Source organism: Leuresthes tenuis, unplaced genomic scaffold, assembly GCF_036924035.1.
Source record: "Leuresthes tenuis unplaced genomic scaffold, fLeuTen1.0.hap1 SCAF_2, whole genome shotgun sequence".
Lineage (NCBI taxonomy): Eukaryota > Metazoa > Chordata > Actinopteri > Atheriniformes > Atherinopsidae > Leuresthes > Leuresthes tenuis.
The window spans coordinates 7,283,595-7,305,036 of record NW_027325356.1 but is presented as its reverse complement, the minus strand read 5'-3'; positions in this window follow the sequence as shown (position 1 = coordinate 7,305,036).

The following is a 21,442-nucleotide window of genomic DNA, read 5'->3' as shown; positions in this document are numbered from 1 at the left end:
CTAGTTATTCTAAGTGCGTGGGTTACATACAACAAAACCAAATGATTTAACAAACCTAGACTCAATGCATTTATGTTTTGTGAGAATATTTCTGTTTAGTCAATAGAGCTCTGCTGCTGTCATGCTGTCTGCAGAGAGAAATCTCACTTCTACCTAAATGAAAAATGTTCCCTGATTATTCAGTACTGATTTAAGTTCAAACAGTGTGTTTGTAATTCATTTTTGATAAGCTCACACAAATATTGCACATCTACTATGATTTATAGGGATTCTATTCCACTTCCACATTCTACTTCAGCTGCACCAGAAACATGGCAGCTACTGGAAAGCTTCCAGTAGGTAGTCTGTACCCGTGTTTGAAGACTGAATTTTTATTTATACCTCAATTTCAAGCAAGAGAAACTTGCAGTCCACACTCCACAGAATTACGACTGGCTTATAAAAACAGACAAGCGGTAAACAGCCTGACACTGCTGAACCAAGTAATCACTGAAACTCTCACATCAGTTTGCTACAATATCCAGTCTAGAGAAACAGGGAAAGGGATAACGTGGAAAAACACATTGCAATTATTTTGTATCAATAGCAAGCAACTTATTAGCAGACAAATTGGTCGGAACCTCGCCTTAATAAAAAGACAAACACTATATTACTGTAAAAACATTGAAAAAAAAAGGGCATTGTGATTTTTGGACCAACCATAAAGAACGGTAAGAACATTTCATTTTCATTTGGTCAATGCTGATGTACTGCTACAGAGATGGAAATCAATTCTATAGAAAGGGAGTGTGGTTGTAAAGAGAGGGTGTGTGTTAATCTAAATGTAAAATATGAATATTTCTTCCGTAAATAACACAGAAATAACCTAAGGGGAGAACACGAAAGGTACACTGAAGATAAATTATGAAGTATTATGACAGCTAAGATGGGAGTTATATTACTGAGATAAACTAGAGAGCATGTGTTGGTGATGTGGAACTTTAAAAGTGCTGGAACAGTCCATGTAATCAGAAATCCCCCCATAGAATCATTTGGCAAACTGTTTGATCTATTATAGGATCACTTGTAATATTATTTGTCTTAAATCCCAAAACATGTAGTTCATGTATATTAATATGTCACCTGACACCTACACCAGAAAAACAAAAACAAAGAAAACTTAACACCTTTTTATGACCCTTCAAAATCTAGTTGTTGTTGTTTATAACAACTGGAGATCTACAAAGAAGTTGCAGGCTGCTTATTATTTTTGGATGATTTGTGCTTTAAACTGTTTAATTTGCTGGTTAACAGCCAACTCACATGGATGAACTCACAGGTGACTCACTTGGATGTACTCAAAGGGAGGTAAATGCTTTGTTCACCCCTTGGGCACTCACTATCTGAGTGTGATTCACAAAGACAACACATAAACAATGAAATACAGACACAGTTACAGCGTTCAAAAACATGCATATTTTGTAGATAGATAATTATCTACAGTCACTAGATAATTTAAAAGCTGCCATTAAGGACATGACCCTGAAAGTGGCTTCTCCCACACACCACTTACTAATGTAGTTACAGCTGTGAGAAGTAAAGGTCGCAGAGTACATCAAACTACAATGATTTCAACCACCTCAGCTTGCAAGGGCCTTCTAACTGTTTTCTGGACATTTATAATGGGTTTTTAAACATCAGTCTGAATGAAATATGCTTTGTTTACTTCCTCATAACAATGTTTATTTATATATTAATTTTCTTTTGTGAAAAAAACTCAAAAATAATTGCTAATAACATCAACAAACTAATATTGTTACAGTTCTTTGCACAGCACTAAAATGCACTCAAAGCTACTTTACATACACAAACTAAGCATATGGTTATAAAAATCTAATACCAATTTTAACATTATTGTTCTTACAACTCATTACTGTCTATAAGATAATTATTTTGACAGAATTAGGTCAAACACTAAAATAAAATGATGGCAGTAATTAGAAGTTTCATTGTTTCATTTAATAGCTTTCATGAAGATATTAAATGAAACATCACCTCAAAGAACTGAATATCATTAATATGTACAGAGAAACATGATTTTTTCCCAATGACCTTGGGCACTTTGTATTTATAAAAAGCAGAGTGTGGAGTAGCAGTTAAGTGCACTCAGCATGCTTTGGTCAATCAGTAAGAAGTCATCTCATTACACCTCACCTGAGTAAGTGATGTAGCACATGGTAAACATGCTTGACACCTATAATTATAAGGACAATGTGACAGAGAGGCTTTAGGTTTGTGAGCAAAAGGCAGTGGAAAATGTATGTACATATGTGCCAATATGTTTGAGCATAATTAATTGGTTATCTGGAGTTGTAGGACTGTAGTTTACAGTCACAGCTGTCACACTTGGAGCCAAATGTACATCCCTACTGATGACATTTGCAATAAGAGCCAGCTGGTGCAGGTCTGCCTTTTCAGGCAACTTTACATCCATCAATGTGGCAGTATAGAGACACAGATGGTCCCATATGCAGGGTGATTGCTGCAGTAGTTAGGAAAGCTGAGAAATACAACACAGATCTGTGGAGGAACATATGCTATAGTTTTGTACTTCCTGTACATTACCTCCTATATTGTTAATTCAGTGATTAAACCTTGCTTTCCATAGATGTGACACCTATCGTGTGGGATATGGCTACAACAAGTTGGACACACCTAGAAACAGCTTATGGCTGTGCTTACGTCTCATTTCACATGTTAACCTGTGTAGCATAATAATGACTTTAGACTGATTGCACTATGAGCCTTTTGTTCCCCTTTCAATGATGAAAAAATTTGCATGTCTGCATTATTTTAGCAGACATGGTTAAACACACAGCTGGATCCCATCTTGAATCTGAGCATACACTATGGCAATTGACATATTTAAAGTGGATATGAAAGACTTTTAAAACATGAAGCAATAATAAGTTTTCTGGACATCTTTTTAAAATGTCTTAAATTATATGAGTTGTTATGGCTTTGTTGATTAGTGGGTGGAAATGTGTCAATTCCTATTCAGCACAATGTGGTTGTGCACACGTTAAAAACTGCATAAATTAAAAGTAAGAACATGATGGTGAGTGTGCACCCCACACAGTGTTATCGTATCCAACCATAAACTGATAAATTTTTGGCAATGGTGAAAAAAAAAATGTTTTTTCATAGTTATATGACTAATCAACATAAAGAAAAATAATAGGCTACATTACATATTTATCTTGCATTAAATTGTGTGTGGAATATCATGCCAATGTTATGGGGATATGCTGGGCTACGCAAAGGCTTAAAATGCCAAAAACACTGTTTGAAAGCAGACATTTGGACAAATTTTGGATTAAATTAATGTACTGAAATGTATTAAATATTTAAAATGGAAAAATTAAATATTTGGTATTCAATGATGGCAATATGTCTAGTAATACAAGCCATTGGAGTAACCACAGTAACCTTTATATCAGAAAAGAAGGAGACTCACTGAATCTGTGGCAACACTCATAGCTGATGATCTGCTGCTTTATGTTGTTGCAAAGAATCAGTATTATTCCAGAGGTTGAGTACCCTGATATTACCATAAATAGCTAAAGCCTGGGTGAGAAAAGCTAGTCGAGTAATCATTATATGTGATTTGTGGATTTCTGAGGTGAAAAACTTAAATGTGATATGTAGTTTTCATCATCCCGCTCCCGCTGAATTCCTGACCACTCCCACCCGCAAAACTAGAAATGCATTGATTTCGTGTCTTCTCCCGTCCCGCAGGAGATAACACGTCATTTTATAGGCTATTAATAAAGAGATTCACTGACAATTGAGAAACTTCTCCAAATGTCAGACTTGCCTTGCTTTGTCTTTGTTCTTTAAAAACCTTCTTTGAGCTTCCTTTCCACATCATTTATTGACATCCTGTCGCTAGGATACGTCCCGTTCCCGCAGTGTCTTTTTTTAGCCGCCCGCTCCCGCCATCAGCAAAGTTCATACCGCCCGCTCCCGCGAGATTTGAGTTTCCCGCAGGACCCAATCCCAATGCAGCCCTCTAAAATGTAGTATGTCCAAGGCTGCAGTGATTGATTCAATCACTGGTACCGAAAAGGTACTTTATTACAAAAATACACTTTTTATATTGAAGGCAATTCAACAGTTTGAATTGTGACATAAATAAAAAAAAAATTATTCAGATTAGTCTTTCAGTTTGTATTCATTAATGATAAGCATGCAATTATATAACCTTTAAAAAAAAAACATATGATAAATCTTAATACATTAAATTTTATACAATAGTTGACCCACCTTGAACAAAAATTAACAAGATATGCATATGTCAGTGCTTTACCTTTTAGCACTCAAAAGTACACTTCAGTTACCTTTTGTTTTTAATAAGAAATTACTTTTCCTTCTCAAATGTGCACTCATTACAAAAAAAGCATCCAGTGTGTTTGATATCGAGCAGTAACGTAGAGAGAATATAATTTGAGTCTCTCTTATTGGCTTGTGAATGCAGTAGCTTTAACACCTGTAGGTGCAATCCGATTTTATCCTCAAAGATTTCACTTTCATAAAGAGATGTGAATATACTCTTACCTGTTTGTGGATTAAATAAAATTCATATCAAAGATTATTACTTCTCACAAGAACTGAATAATCTAAACCATATTTCTTGGGTTCGAGTTTCATTTTTTGCCAAAGTACAAATCCACTGCATGTAAGAAACCAGGGAATGAAAATTTGATCTGAGAGAAGCAGAGCATGTGTGGGTGTTTGAGGAGGCTGGGCTGCCTGTGGACTAATCTGTTATGACATGGGAATGGCCATCTCTGGTTGCTTTACTTTCACACCTCTTTCTGGTATAGCACAATAATATGGCACAGGAGTAAGATTTGTTCAAGCACTATGTTTTCTTGTTTCATCTATTTACTGAGATAAATGTGAATACTGTTGTATGCTTTGCCAGAGTCAGATATAATGGAGTGCAGCACTACAGCCAAAACATAATCTTAGCTAGTAGTTTATTGAATACACATTATTCAAAAGTGTAATAATGGTAAGGATATTACAGTCATAGTAAAAGTTCCAACTTAAAAATGAGGTGAGATACTACATAAAACACATGCAGATCTTAAACTAATTAATATTCAACTAAAGTACACTGGTGACCTTCTAACTGTGTCTGACATTTCTGTAGGGCACTGATATTTTACAGTTTTTCTGATTTCCAAACAGTTTTAAATCATCCAGTGACTGCTAATGAGACTGAACTAATCATGAGTTGTTATCTCAAATGTGTTTGCATATCTATTTTGTTACTTCATCACATAAATGAATATTATGGCCCTCTGGCAAAGTCTTCTATGTTGTTTAGCTTTTTAAACATCTCATAACAGAATGTTACATAAAATATCTCAATGAGCATATCAGTCATGGTTCAAATGTAAATTCAAAATGATCACATGATGGGTTTTTTTAATCGACCAGAGGCTGTTGAAGTGACTTCATGCCCAGCCGTTTACTCTCACTCTGTTCATAGTATGACAGTGTCGCCTCTAAATAACATGACAGCAAAACTTCCAACAGACATTGCGCCCCCCATCGGTTTATGGGCTCAACATAAAGCTGAAACTAACTTTATTAGAACTTAATCTCAACTAACAATTACATAGGCCTTCTTCTCCTGTTATCTATAAACAGGAGCAGAGTGAGAGTGGTTAGCTCAATCCACTTTGTGGCCCCATCAACAGCATGTGAATGAAACACAGCATTTTCCCTACTAAATTGAATGTTCATGAATGAAACAGTGTAAAAATAGCTCAACATTCCTTAAGTCATCTAGGGTCTCGAAAAGAAGGGGCTATTACAGACCACTTAACTGCTCTCACTCTGTTTATATCTCTTTGAAACTCATCAGCATACCTTACCTTGACAGGGTTTCAGCACAGGCAGAAAGATCATTCATTCCAATCAGTGAGAAATTATCAGAATGAGTGTCTATACGGTAAACTTTTTTCACTTGTCAGATTACTGGAAGTTTAAATACCCTTCTTGATCTGATTAAAAATAATTCTGATTGAGCCAGATCGGATCAGCTTGATCTGATTAAGGTGTTAAAATGGAATATTTTCACTCTGATAGGACTGCGAATCTTATTACAAGGGGTCTGTAAAGCACAGCTACTGAAACCAATACCCAACCCAAACATTCTTGCAGATGCCACTGTAAGGCAAAAAATCATTTCTAAATACAAAATGCATGAACTGTTAAGCCTTAAATCTTGATTAGTATTGCCCGATAGAGGAAATGAATAAAAGATTCAACTACAAGAGGTAGCTAAAAAAATTAAAGCAACAATGCTAAAACTTCAAGGGAAGGTGAGGTGCACACTGTTTCAGTTTATTTTTATCTCAGTAATTAGCAAATGAGGGCTGCTCTTCAACTCCACAACAATGTTTTTTTTCTTTGCTTTGCTTTATGATGTATTCCTGTAAGGAATCTAAGTTGGAAGGGTATTTCCAATAAATTCTGCAGCAAGATGAGCAATCTGAAACTGACAGACAGCATCTGTCTGTAGGATCATAGTCCCAGAATGACAGTGACGGAATCCATTAATCATTAGGCACCAGCAGGCATGTGACCCACACCCAATATGCCTGCTGTGAAGCCTGTAAAACTGAGCCAGTCAACTAATGCCTTCACACATGAATGCAGAGATTATTGGGTTATACAAATATAGATCTGCCAAGTGGAGGAAAATGCTATCATTAGTTTTCAGGTTTGCACATATCTTACATTTTTCTTCTCCATCAGACCCACATGTGTTGCTTCAATGTGCCATCCTTCACTTCCCCTTGGCACATGATAATGTGTGGCACAATTTGTGAAATGAGTGGCCCGATTAAGAGCAGCAGAGCAGGGTCCAAGAGGGGGAAACAATTTATATGAAACTGACTTGCCCTCTAGCAGGCTCCATAATTGAGAATGATAAGAAATTATTAAACTCAGACATTATGGGAAAAATACTTCATTTGTCCTGGTTTTTTTTTTTCTTTGTCGTTTTCAATCAAGTGGAAATGCTGTGAGTGGGTTTTGTTAGCTCACATTTACATAGCATTTGACAATCTGCTTTCGTGAATAAAAAAAACAAACAATGGAATTAGAAGTGATCATGGTGCATTCTGAGTAAGACACATCATTCTCTCCTTTGGTTGCCATGCTACTGTGCCTCAGACATTGAAAAGACAGCCTCACAAAAGATCCCTCGAGTTTTCAGTATAACTGAACAGCGTTTAAGAGAAAAGGTCTCTCAAAATTATCCCCCCTCTGTTTTTTTCACAAATCGCACCCTGCTTCTGGTGTACTATATCTTGAGAAATCCAAATATTAGCTTAAAACTACAGGGGGCTTCAATGAATTTTCTCTCTGACACCAAAAGTCCTCACATACCTACATAGCAATTTATTGTTTGCTGTTAACATTTATTAATAGCTGCAACTTCACAGGTTGCTAATACATTTTAAGATGTCAATAATCAGGGTCAGATAGAACTGTAATATCAATTTCCAGTTCAATGTGGCCTTGACCTTAATTGATCTAGATTATAGAAAAAAAGGAAAAAAAATAACAGAGCCGCTTGAAGGAAACCAAGACAGACAGCTTGTACAAGCGTAAAGGAAATACCAAGGTCAGCTTCTTGTGGCACAGCATATCATATCAAGCCAAATCAGATGACCACTTATTACTACCTGACACAGGAATAACATCATATACAAATAAATTACACATAAAATGTACCTGTGGTGAAGTGTACTTTATATACACTGCAGTCAGATCGCATCAACATGAGACATATTTGAGCCTAAGACGTTTTTATGCTAGGTCCTATGCTAGGTGCTAGGAGTTTGGCCAAATATTTTTGATACTAGCGTCAATAACACCTGCGTGTCAGTGATGATACTAAAAATTACCATGCGAATATTTGCCAAGAAGTTTCAAGTTTATTTGTTATGAACAAGTTTTGAAGGCTGATTTGGTGCACTGCTAAGTATTCTGTACAAAGAAAAGAATATTGCCCAGGTTAATCATGATGTGGGACAAATGTCACCTAACAACGCACACTGACATGTTTTGAATAGTTTTTGGACAACAACAAAAGTATAATGCTCAAACAAATAAGGCATACAAGACACTTATTTTAGCCTTTTATAGGATTCATTTTAAAGATGAAAAATAATAGACTTGTGTTTTAAAGTTGTCTTTATTGAAAGTGAGTCCATTTGTAAAACAGAAATGCTTCTAGTACTACTACAACTACTTTTATGTTTTCCCCTGTCTGTTAACTCAAGTGTAACATTTGGAGGCTGCTCTGCTAGTGATCATGACATTGACTGCATTCAGTGGCAGTGCTGTACTATTAGGTGCCACATTCATTCACATTCAGCCATGGTGTTTGCCCCTCGAGTAGAACATAACAGGTTGAAATCTACTATGCAATTGAGGCGTGGTTAAGTGGAGTTTCATGTAGCGGTTGTCCCTCTCATACACACGTTTGTAAGCACATGTTAGACTAAATTCTAACTGATTTTTATCCATTAAAACGCTCACCTTTATGTTAGGCCGCCACTCTGTGTTTTCAAGGCTGTGGTTAAGTGCTCTGTTTTCAAATATCTCCACACCAACATAGAAACACACATTCAGAAGCAAGAAGTAACACATAATCAACAAAGAATGTTGTGTTTCAGTGGTCAATTTGCATAACCACGTACATGCTCTGGATCAAGGTTTACAATGAATTAGAATGCAGTGAGATTGAACCCCACCAGATTTTGTCAAGCTGTGTCTGAGGTTAAGAGCAGATGGCGGTGCATATGAAATCACCTTGAAATAACAGCTTTTTTTGAGTGAAAACATCTGTCAAACTCTCCCAATTCTGTTCCTTCTGTAAGTTAAATGACCTTGGCCAGAGCCCACCACAGTGCTGCAAAAATAACAAACCCTGCTTTTAAATGAGAGCAGGGCTGCACTCGAAAGTTACAAGAAACCTTGGACTACGATTCCCTGGATATTTTATTAAGGCCTTGGCATCAGGCAGGAAGCTAAACTAATTAACCAAATACATTTAATTAATGGACTGTCACTATCTTTTAGATTTCTAGATGGTGCCTGGCTGCTTCAGAAAGCCATAACTGCCAACAAAAAATACAGCTGAGAGTGAAAAGCCAAAATGATATATATGTACCCATGCATCTAAATTCTTACTCGCAGAGGACATGTCCAAAGGATTTATTCAGCAGTATGACCATTACAGTTGCAACAGGAATTAATTAAGTCTGGGTTTGTCAGAGTAACAACTCAGGTTCACTTCACAAATTCTATTTCCATGGACTTTGTGGATGCTATTAGCACCAGAGGTAGAGGATGAATGATGATAATTCCCGCAAAATTTTCATCTCATCATAATCATGCCTAAACTAAGAAACTTGATAAGTGTTTGCTATTTATAGTGGTGTTTATATGCCATCACAGTGAGAAATACAAGAAAACACAGTTGTTTGCTTTTTTGTTTTTATGCCTGTGTCTAGATTTTTTACTGGCCTCATCATGCCTACAATGACTGATTCAAATGTACTATAAAATGCTGGTAGAAAAAAAATAACAGCAACAAAAACATTTCATGCTTTGACTCAATTCCCATTGCAACATGTACAGAATACCAGAACTCACTAACGTTTAGTCCATGTTAATAAGCCCCAAGACTCAACACAGATGTGTTTCAGCCAATAAGCCAGTGTACAGCAAGATGTCAGGTTCAACAATATAAGAAAAACAAATAAGTTAAAACACCAATCAGCACAAAGCATTCCTGATTATCGAGAAGGACATATTTGTAAAGGAACACAGTTGTCTGTCTATCGATGTGTCTCACTTCTGCTCTAGTGGAGAGGATCATTGGAGTCCCGCTGTCACCATTGGGGGTCATTTACAAGAAAAGATGCACACGCAGAGGGGAGTGCATCTCATACCTCTCAGTCTCTTTTACCTACTGCCGTCAGGAAGGAGATACAGGAGCGCCCGAACGAGGACATCTTGACTTTAAAATAGTTTCTTCTCATCTGCTGTGAGAAAAAAGAATTACTGGCCGTCTGTCCCCACTATGCACTGTATTGTTTTATCAATTTTACCTGATAATTGCCAAGTTGTGGAGGTACTATTTCAATTCCTTGAAATTTTAAGTGCAAACACCACAGCAAAACTGTTGAAATGTCTGTTGTTCTAATATTACTTTTATGTTCAGAAATTCAAATTCTTAGATACCTTTTAGTTTTACCTACTTACACAAACATACATGGATATTTCAGTAAACAGACCACATATTAGTTCTACAGGATATTCTATTTTTAATGTGGAAGCTCCTACCAGTAATGGGGGGAGGAAAACAACACCTTTGATCACGGCAATGCACTTTAGCACGATTAGAGCATGGGAAATTGCCGCCTGGTAGCTGTGATGAAAAAACGAGATGTACAACAGTCGGCCAACAAGTGAATCATTTTAATCTTGTTTCTTAGCAAAAATAGGCAAATCTTTAAACACATCACCAATGGTTGGATGACTAGATAAGATATGACTGTTTGACAATACATTTTTTTCATTACTTTAATCATGGGGAAAAAGTAGAGGTCAGTACAATATTTGAGTCCCAATTGGAGGGAGGTTTAGGGGCTGATATTTGATCCTTGTTAAGGTTAGTGCTGCTCTCACTTGTTACACTGAATTCCCTTTGAAGCCATAAATTAACTTCTCAGGAAATTTAGGTAATGAGAGAAATAACAATAACAAATATATCTGCAATCAATATCCACCATGGGTTTTCCAAATATGTGGTTGATATTTCATGGTTAAAAAGAACAGTCCAGAGAATCCTTAGATCTCAGCAGCTTCATGTTGAAAATAAAATAAGGGTTTATTTTAATGAGGGGACAAGTTTAGAATAAAAAAGGAATCTTTTAAAAAAAAAAAATAGAGTTCTGAGAATATGACAATTTAAAAACAAACTCATCATCATACTGTGATGATAAATATCAAAGCTGGAATTATTCTGGATACAGATTCATAAAAAAAAAAATTGCATTTTACGGTTGAAAGAATCACCACAACAATCGAATTAATCCACTGGAAACTTTGCAAAGCCAATGCTGAAGGAGGGGAACTTTGGAGTGCCCTACATCATGTATTTTAGATAAGGGGAGAAAATGTCAGTGGCCCCTATCCTTACCCTTCTGAGAGGGTCACTCAAACAAGCCCATACAAATGCATATCAAATGTATGTTTCTCGAGACTCACTGTTCACTGGAGTTTATGTCAGTTTTCACTCATCAACAACATGGCGTTTCAGCTACAGTATCGTGTTTCAGACTTGTGCATTTGACAGCAAACTGGTGAAGCTCAGCATCGCCACCGTTTTCCACTTCAGGGTATGCTGCCATGGAAATTTTTTCTATCTTTATTTTCTATCTTTATGGTGACTTACAGTTCTGTTTCCCTCAGTTTTTCTGCACTGAATGGCTTTTGCCTTTCAGGCCCTTTCTTCTTACTGCAACTAATTCTGTCAGTTGTTCACTTCCCAGCATTTTTCAAAATAGTGGCAGAAGTCAGGACCAGAACTATGGGTGAAGTCCCACTGTAACTGTGCAGCGATCCATCAAAACGAAGATGGACCAACTACTGACAGTGGGACCTGTGCTTATATTTTCTTGAATATAACTTATATAGGTTTAGGTCAGGATGTACTGTAGATTGTCTTTTTCAATTGTTTTATTTGATTGACTGTTACACTTCCAAAATTATTTTTAGATATATTTTTTATGTTACAGTGTAGTTCTTTTTTTTTTTCACAGTGCCTTTTAATTTATTTTGGACAGCTATACGTGCTTAAAAGTTTGTAAGCCTCTTCAGAATTCTCTAAGTTTCTGAAAAAAATTTGACCTAAAACATTATGGGATTTTCTTTGAAAAGAAAATGCAAAAGTATAATAATGTTTAAGGTTAGCTGTTAATTTGACAATGAGGTTACAGTTAAGAGTCCTCAGTCTTTAGGACAGTAGTCAAGTGTGAGTGGGCAGTGACTCTCAGCATTACATAAATAAGTCTGACAAAGTTTGATCTTCACATCATCTCTATGGAAATGTATGGGAGCATTTCTGAGAACCGTAGAAAAAAAAAGGTATTTGATGTTTATAAGGCTGGAAAAGGTTGAAAGAGTGTCTCAAACAAATGTGTATATTTGTTTGACCCGCCAGTCCAATAAATTCCCATGGCAGAACTGGCATTTCCACAGCAGCAGACTTAAATTCATCAAAAGGTCATAAACTCTATCAGTCAACTCCATTAAACAGTGGAATATAAAGTAGAAAGTAGAGGTGAATGCAAACTTAAACAATTATGTTCAGCAACTAAGTCCCAGTACACATTCTGGCATTTTGATAACTGCTTATTTTTCTATGCATCTGTCCACATACAAATGCAGTTTTGGGCACTGTAACTTATGTGTGTACTGGAAAACCATTTTTGGCTTGCAACATCAGATGTGCAGCACTATCTCTTTTGATCCGACATCAGAATATGCATTGAATTCCCCTTTGTTAACATGACGGCATGATACCCCAGCAAGATAATAAGGTGTTAGCTTTGTTAAAATGCATTTTGTTGTCACTCTGACTATCCTGAAGAAGAAAGGTATCAGAATGCACTGCAGGCTTTACTGCTACTTAATCTAACACAGAACCAACAGCCAATTTCCCCAGATTTGGAGGAGATTTGATCAGACCTGTAGTTATCACAACAACAACTCAGGATAATGTGATTATAGTGAACTTCTTTGCCAGTGCTGTCAGAAAAGTAGAACACTGAACTATTTAGCAAGTGAGGGAAGATGATGCATGACAGCAAACACTTTTGAATGATTATTAAAAGTGGTTTTAACAATAAAAATGCAAGTATTACCAGTTGTACCCTGTGTATATACAATCAACTGTCACTGGTAAACTTTTTATTTTCTGTTTAGCTTTGCTAACAGAAGAGGGGAAAAATTAGATTTTTTTTTGTGCTTGTGTATACTGACCCAAATTGACAATTAACCTTGATTATTTCAATTTTACAAATATGTAATGACTGTTAAAGGCCTAAACAGATTGTGTACACATGAAGAAAACTCATGACTCCTATTCCTCAATGATCATATATCACTCCTTAGTCCCGGAGGTCACAAAGAAACCCAGGGTAACTTCTAAGGACCCAAAAGATACTCTAACATCGATTCATGTTAATGTCATTAGTCTGTCATAAGAATTTACACAGCAATAAACAATGGTGTTCATGGCAGAATTGCATGAAGAAAACTACTCTTCTCAAAAAAAGGACATTGCTGCCCATCAGCACTTTACTAAAGATTGTGAGAACAAGCCAGAGAGCAACAAGAGAGAAAATGAGAAGACTATTGGCTCTTTTACTGCATTACATCTATGGGCACAGATAAGAGTTTAACCAGCTGAGTTACACTTCAGCTAGTAGCTGCCCATCAGATGATCCCCCTGTTTCCAGTAATGGGAAAAGGAACTTTAAAAGGCCAAAACTCATTAATCTTAAGGAAACAAGCCTTGTTATCTCAGGATAAAAACCTAAATATATCCATCATCATCATCCAAAAACAATCCTTATCTTGAGATAACATAATTAACCCATTAAGACTATAAAACAAGCTTCATTAACTAAAGATAATGATATTAGAAACTATTCTCAAAATACCGTCTTCTGCATCTAATAGAACATTTTCAACACAGAATGTAGGCATTTAATTTAAAACACACATCTTTTTCCATCTTGACTGTATTTCTAACGATGCTTTGGTAATAAACAGACAATTTAAAATGAATATCAAAATTACTTTTACATCAAATAGAACTGACACAGTCTGAAACCCTGTTCTCCTGTTTCTTATTTATTTGTCCATGCAGCCACTGCATGTCACCAGCACCAAACTCAGTGTTCTGTAAATTTTTAAAAAATCCCTTTGTTCCAAACAACCCTGACAACTGAATAAATAATGTTTTATAAGACAGACTTCTTTTGTGGATTAGTCTTGGGAAAAGTTTTCAGTTTGTATCACACAGCAGAAAGATTATAGCGTGGCAAGTACTGTGCATGAACTTAAAAATGCTCCTGGGACAGATGATTAAACACACCTTTGCACCATTTTCATATAGAAATAGTAGCTGGATATAAAATAGAGCCTGCTTTTAATTAAGAAATCTTTCTTGGTTTGTTTCAAATCTTTAATTATAAAGCATTAATCATTCATTATACAAAAGAAAGATAGATAAAAAGAAAAGGGTTTCTTTTTCTGGCCACATCACCAAAGTCTGCAATTGTAAAAATGCAATGTACAAGTTATCTTCTCCCTTCTGAATGTGATAAGTACCTAACTCCTCATTATTATCTATGTTAAAGGTCCAGCTCATTGAGAAATCAAATATTTTATCAAGCAGACCACTGTAATATTCTAAGGGTATGATAATGCACTTGAAATAACTCAAGATAATGAGGAGTAATGAAGTTCTTTCATAATGTCTTAGAGTCTAATATCTTATGCATTAGGCAAACTTTTGTTCATTGCCTAAATTAAGAAATACCAAATATAAATGTATCAACTCAATATACTCGCACTATCCATAAAAGATTAAATCTTTTTTCAAAGATGTTGTTGGTGCATTTGTTTTGTTTTCTTTGTCCATGTATGCATCGTGATGCATTTAAATATAGATTTTACCCTCCACCCCTTGTGTATATGCACAACAATATTAGGAGTTATTTTGGTAACAGGGTTTGATGGAATATAACATGAGGGGGAGCTTCTAAGCTAAAATAGTTTTAGTTTAACAAGAAGAAACATGGTTTCACACAGAGGTTTTGATGCTTAGGAAATAAAGAATGTAAGTAAACATGCACATCAGACCCCAAACTTATTGTATAATTTTGGATCTGATATCCCTCAAGAAGGCACAGTGGTGAGGTGGTTAGCAGGTTAGAAGGATTAGTAGAAAAAAAAAAACCATCAAAGAAAAATTAATTTGTGATGTAACTTATGAGTTACAAACATTAGCTGCTGATAGCTAATTCTCTCCTTACACTACCAAACAACTTGCTATCATATATCAGTGTATCCTGGAACATTAAACAGGATAAATAAAAGTCAAAGTTTGGCATGTGGTAATTTCAGACAAATGTAAAGAAACATTACGTTTGATAGTGCCATAGATGTTGGAACGAAAAAAGAGGGAAAAGAAATCGAGAAAAATTAAACACACACGCCATTACTGGGCATACTGGCTTGCATCACTGTCAGGACCAGAGGCAACACACACAGACATAATCCTTATCAGTTTCACATGGTTCTGGCTTCAACATAACGTTTGAAACTCAAATCAAATCACTGCATACACTGACCTTCACATCAGTGAAGTCCCGTATTTTCACCTGCACAAAATGAACTCTGTAAGGAAATCTAGCTGTGGTAGATCTATGGACTAGATTTTTGAAAGGCTGGAGTTTGGGTAACCTGAACAAACACCATAATGCATTATGATGATAACTGCAAGACCAACTAATTTAGATGATAACAAGGAAAATTCCCTGCTGCTGCAGTGCATGGAAGCAGAGACAACTCACCTCTATGACATAAAACACTGCTCAGAATGCCTAATTAGTCTTCTGACTTTTGTCTCATGAAATACATTAAACACTGGATGGTGTAGTGGTAAGATTGCCACCTTTCATGTAGGTGACCTGTAAGTGACTTGGGTTCAAATCCCCTGCCTAAAAGGTACTACCTCCAGTAGGGGTCCTTAGGCAAGACCCCCTTACCCTACCTATAAGTTGCTTTGGAAAAAAGCATCTGCCAAATGCATAAACAGATTAGTAACTTTTCAAACATTTTTCCACAAATCGTCTATTTATACTTTTTCACTAATACAAGTCCTCCAGAGCCTTCAGAGCTGAGGCATTGTTTTTAACTTACAAGAGCAATGCAAATTGTGCTTTGAATCATCATTGATAGTTGGTTATCCAACATGGTCCTGTGCTGTGCAGAAGCCGACTGCAACACTGTGCGTCTGCTGTCTCCCAGAAAATGTCACATACACGTCGGATTAACCTTTAGGGACAAAGTCCAATTATCTTGAGCTCTAAACCCTTACTGCTTTAACCAAATCTGCAGAAACCAATCTGACTACTTTGAAAGCTCTAAACACACACAAAGACACGCACACCTACACACTCACACACCATTTTCCTTGGTAAGAATCAAGACTTTCATTCGAATAAGCTGCAGTGTCTTGATCAGGTATACTTCAAACTAATTTCTAATGTCAATAACTAGCTGCTTGCTCAAACAGTAAAAGACTGACTAATATATTAAACACAATCAGTATCAAAAGATTCTACCACAGTTAAGCGAAGATTAAACGCAAAGTGATTGATTCAGCTGACATCTTGGTGTTAGATGTAGACTGCTGGTTTCAGCCCTTGAACCACCATCCTCTCAGGCGACAAGCAGGGTCACTGCCAGAGCATAAGGAATGGATGGGCAATCAGTTTTGACAGGAGCCATTTGGTTCACCTCACATAGCATTTATCACGTGTATAATTAAAACATATTTCATGAGAGAAATTAACTGTGACAGTGAACTGCACATACTGTTGCTTACAGACACGTATGCACAAACACAACAAAATGTGCACAAAGCGAAGGGCTATGAAATAATAAGATGCCCAATAAAAATCTGTTATATGTATTGGTTTTAACTGGGTACAGTAAGAGCCAATTCCATAAGAATAAATTAACCCATAGCTCCACTGCCCACACATCAAATCAAAGGTTATACACCATTTAGACCGTATTGAATAACTAATATGATGAAGTACAACTATATGCACACAAACAGAAATGTAGGATTAATCACAAAAGAATCAATGACTGCATGTATAGTAGAATGTCTGCAATACAACTTCTTTTTGCAGTTTTCAGGTGAGGTCATACCAAAAAAATCTACGTGTCTGTGTTAAAATGTTATGAAGCGTCTTTGCACAATGCAGTACAGAAACCAAATGTAACAGCGTTTTCAAGCCTAAACCACACGAGGTACAGTACGGCCCTTAGTTCTTGGTGTTGGTTTGACAGCATTTGGTCCAACACTGAAACTGCATAATTAGCTGTATTGTTGCTGGAGGATCCTGCTGCATGATCATTTCAACAGAGTAAGATTTACTTAGAAGAGAAATTCAGAGAAAATAAATCACTCAAACGATGCCAGGAATACTTAAAGGCACATTTCACTTGGAAATCCCAAATAAAAGCTTTCTGAGAAGAGAGAAGCGAATACAAAATTTGTTCTGACACCTCCTATAACTTTCTCATGTGTAACAGTCTCCATGCATAATTCCAGTCCATAATTCCCAGTAACATCACTCTCCGCTAAGACGGATTCAATGTTGTCAAATGAACAATAGCAAATGGATAAAAACAGTTGCTTGATCAGCCCTCCACCTCTGTTCAAACAAATGTTTCTTTTTCTGTTATGTGTGGCAATGGTCAGTTCAAAGAACAGGGATGAAGAATGATGCATGCATTAAAGATGGTTTTAATGGCTTGCTGCTGACAACAAAATGCCACTGACGGCTCAGGCAGTTGAGTCATGACTAAGACTTGCAAAAGCAGCAGGACGCCACAAAGCCCTACAGACATGTCTGAGGCAAAATCATACACTTGATCTAGCATCTTGTTAAAAGTCAAATCTGCCTTCACTAATTCAGACAGGATCATACTTTTAATGGATGGCATGTCTCCTTAGGATGCATTGGTCATCGCAAGCAGGCTTTCAGTTATTCGCATTGTCTCTTTGTTCCCAAGCAGGGCCTGTTACTACTACTTTCATCAAGAATCGCAGATTAATTTCTCAGTGGCTTTAGTCATACACTGGTCACAAGTCAAATTAGCTAATTTTGCGTCTTCTAATTTCTTTAAGCAGTATTTCTGGGAATCAACATCATATGCGTGCCAACTAGGAAGTCTTTACTTCTGTTGAAAACAAATGAGAAATGAAACAGCTAAGCTGACTTCAAGTTCAAGTATTAGTTGGCACATCCTTTTATAAACATTATTCTAATAGCAACTCCCTCATATAAAAAATACTAGAAGGAAAGTAGCATTTTTTTACATAATTTATGTGCATTCACCAAAAATCATATGTTCCTTTCTATCTTCTATATATGTTTAACTCTCTTATTAGCCTCCACTATGTTTCTAGTCAGTGAAGCTTTTCCTTTGGAGTATTTTGCTTGACAATAATGATACAATGATAATATGAATAATTATAAGTACTAATTATAAGTTTATTTTCAAGTCCGACTAGCATTAACCCATCAGCTCACAAATCATTAGTTCAGTAGTAATCAATAGCACATTCATCAATGCCAGATGTCTCAGGATCAGGTACAACAGAGACAACCAAGCTTACATTAGCCCAAACATAAGCTTGGGATTTATTTTCACCAGAATGACACAATTCCAGTTTTGTATCTGTTCAAAACTACTTTATACTCATTAATAAGACTGTACTTTCTGAGTAAGCTAAGGTCCTTCAATGTCTCCACCAAGATGTTGCATATTTTCAACATGTCTGTGGTGTAGAGTTTGCTTTGCTTTGCAGCCATCTGTTGGGGGCAGCAGCATTAGAGCCAGTGACTCAAATAAATTGAACGAACTGATAAAGAGGCCTGGCTCTGTGCTGGGAATTGCTCTGGAGTCCCTGGGGCTGATTGTGCAAAGTATAATGCCGCACAAGTTGATGAGCATACTGGACTGTACACCCTTGATGAGACAACATAGTGTGTTCAGTCAGAGGCTTCTTTAGCTCAGCTGCAACTGCACAGAAGGTCATTCCTGCCGACAGCAATAACAAATAAAACTGACAATGAGTTAATCACAAAAAGTGGAATAACTTTTAAATATTATGAACAAACCTGGATCCCTAAGGCTTACAAGTAATGCTAAAGCTGCCTTTTTTGTACCTAGCTTTTACAGCCGGACAATGAAAAAAATCACGTTATTGGGAAGTACTGCTAAACAGCTTGTCAACGACATACAAACACACAAAGCCCAGACAATTTCACCCTGGACACAAAAACCCCAAGAGTGCAAATAATAGCTTCGGATAACAATAGTGCACAGAGGGGCATCTCGGAATGAAATGATTCGTGAACTTTGATGGGCTACTGCAGTAGAGAACCATGCTGGCTTTCAATCATGAGCCTCCAGTAGTAAGGCAACAAAACATGCAACAAAGAGCAAGCGAGAACAAAACTCCATAAACACAAAGTGAAAACGTTATCTGATATGACAAATCTCAATTTTGACGTATAAAGCTATGAACATATGCTGCCTAGAGTCAAATAACTAGGTCGGAAGAGAACAGAGCCTTGTTTCTTATTATGACATTTTGGTTTATGCCAGTTAAACAACATTTTAGCTTTCACAGTTGATCAGGTTTATTATGTTCATTCTGTACAATTATGTTAGTAGAGTGACTAACCAACAGCAGCTTCAGTTAAATATAATACCAAACACAGTTACCAGCTCTTAACACAACAAGGCAGCCTTTATATTATCTATATTTGCTTCAAAGGGAGACTCTGACAAGCAAAAATGCACAAACTCGATGATGCTGTCAAGTCAGCAGGGCTCCAGATTTCCTATTCCAGAAATCGGGTCATCTTGAAGGAAACCCCATCAAAGTAATCTACAGGTGCATCCAATCAAGCATCTTCTAAAGAAGTGCTTGATACATCTCCTTTAACGGTGAGTGCTGGTTGATGAATAAGTCACAGACTGCTCAGACAGTATTTTTATATTTTGAGATTTTTCCTCTCAACTTGACTTTTAAGAGACTTGAAAACACAGTGCCTCCATACAGTCTTATAATAATATGGAATAATGAAAGAAGAGGAATGAAAACCAAGGATAACAGAAACAGACTACAGGAAGACCAATTAATCAATCAACTGATTCATCTGGCTGTTTTTTGTCTTGTTTTGAAATAGTAATCACCATCAGCTGTCAGTTGAGCAAACAAAGTCAATGAACAGGTAGGCATCTGTGGGCAGCTCAATCTGACTGTGGACAGATTGACAGTAAAATGATGCATGACACTACCCCTTGTGTCACTCAAATTGCCATGCTACCGATGTGTTTACATAAACTGCTGACCGTCAGTTGAATGCATTAGTACTTACTGATAGCCACTATAGCTGCAAGAAAACCAGAAGAGACTGCATAGCGGTCCTCATCACTCCCGTATTCTTTGTATATCTAAGCTGTCAAGTCATACATCATTGTTTGATTATCAAATGGATTATTGTTAGAGTGAACTGCCACATAAAATAAATATTCAGTCACATTTACATGGGCTGAAATTCATTTTTCAAAATATGAGGGAATTCCGCCATCACCTGCTTGTCACTCGGGACATTTATTAACATTTATTAACACTTGGGGGAAACTCTTTGTGATCTCAACTACAGGTTTTATGCTTTCCCATTCATATTTTAGATCACATTTTTTGCGTTCCTCCAACTTGAGGGTTTCTCTAAACTACATATAGGTTAAAATCAGTTATCACTCTCCCTCCCCTCTCATAATACAAGTTCACACTCAGACAGATTCTAAAGTTGAAGACAAATGGATCAGATCTGAGGTGAATCTGTGGTTCAGTCAGTGGTCATCAATCGCTATGTGTAGAAAGTTCAGAGAAATGATATGTCAGATGAGAAGCTTGCTGTAACGCCCCAGGATCCCACTGAATATAAAGTATGTTTGATATTTTCAAGGAGTTGGCAGGGGATGATTTGACCCGTCAGAGAGAAACTAAATCCAACAAGAGCAAAGCAGACTGGGTCAGGTGACACGACATGGCAAAGTCTGAAACATTAAAATAACAGTCATACATAAAACAATATGACTGAGAGCACAGTGAAGAACCACAGTCTGCTCAGGACACTGAAGAGAATTTGGTAAATAGTACATCCATGCTTACTGAGATCTTATCAATATGTGATATGACAGACTAGAAAGACAGAATCTGTCTGAGGGAAACTTTTTCTTCAACAACTAACGGGATGTATTTGGCAAAAAAAATCTTGTAGTGTTTGAGCCTCTATGGCAGATCAGTCATGTAGTGCGAACACACAACTTTGTAAGTCCCGAACACAAGATAAACAGTTTAGTGTGACCAATAAAACAACCTGATGACACTGAAAATCTTCGTCTGAACCTGGATTTAGTGTTTATCTCTCTGAGCTTCGGTCGCTCTCTTTTCACTCATTTCAGTGGT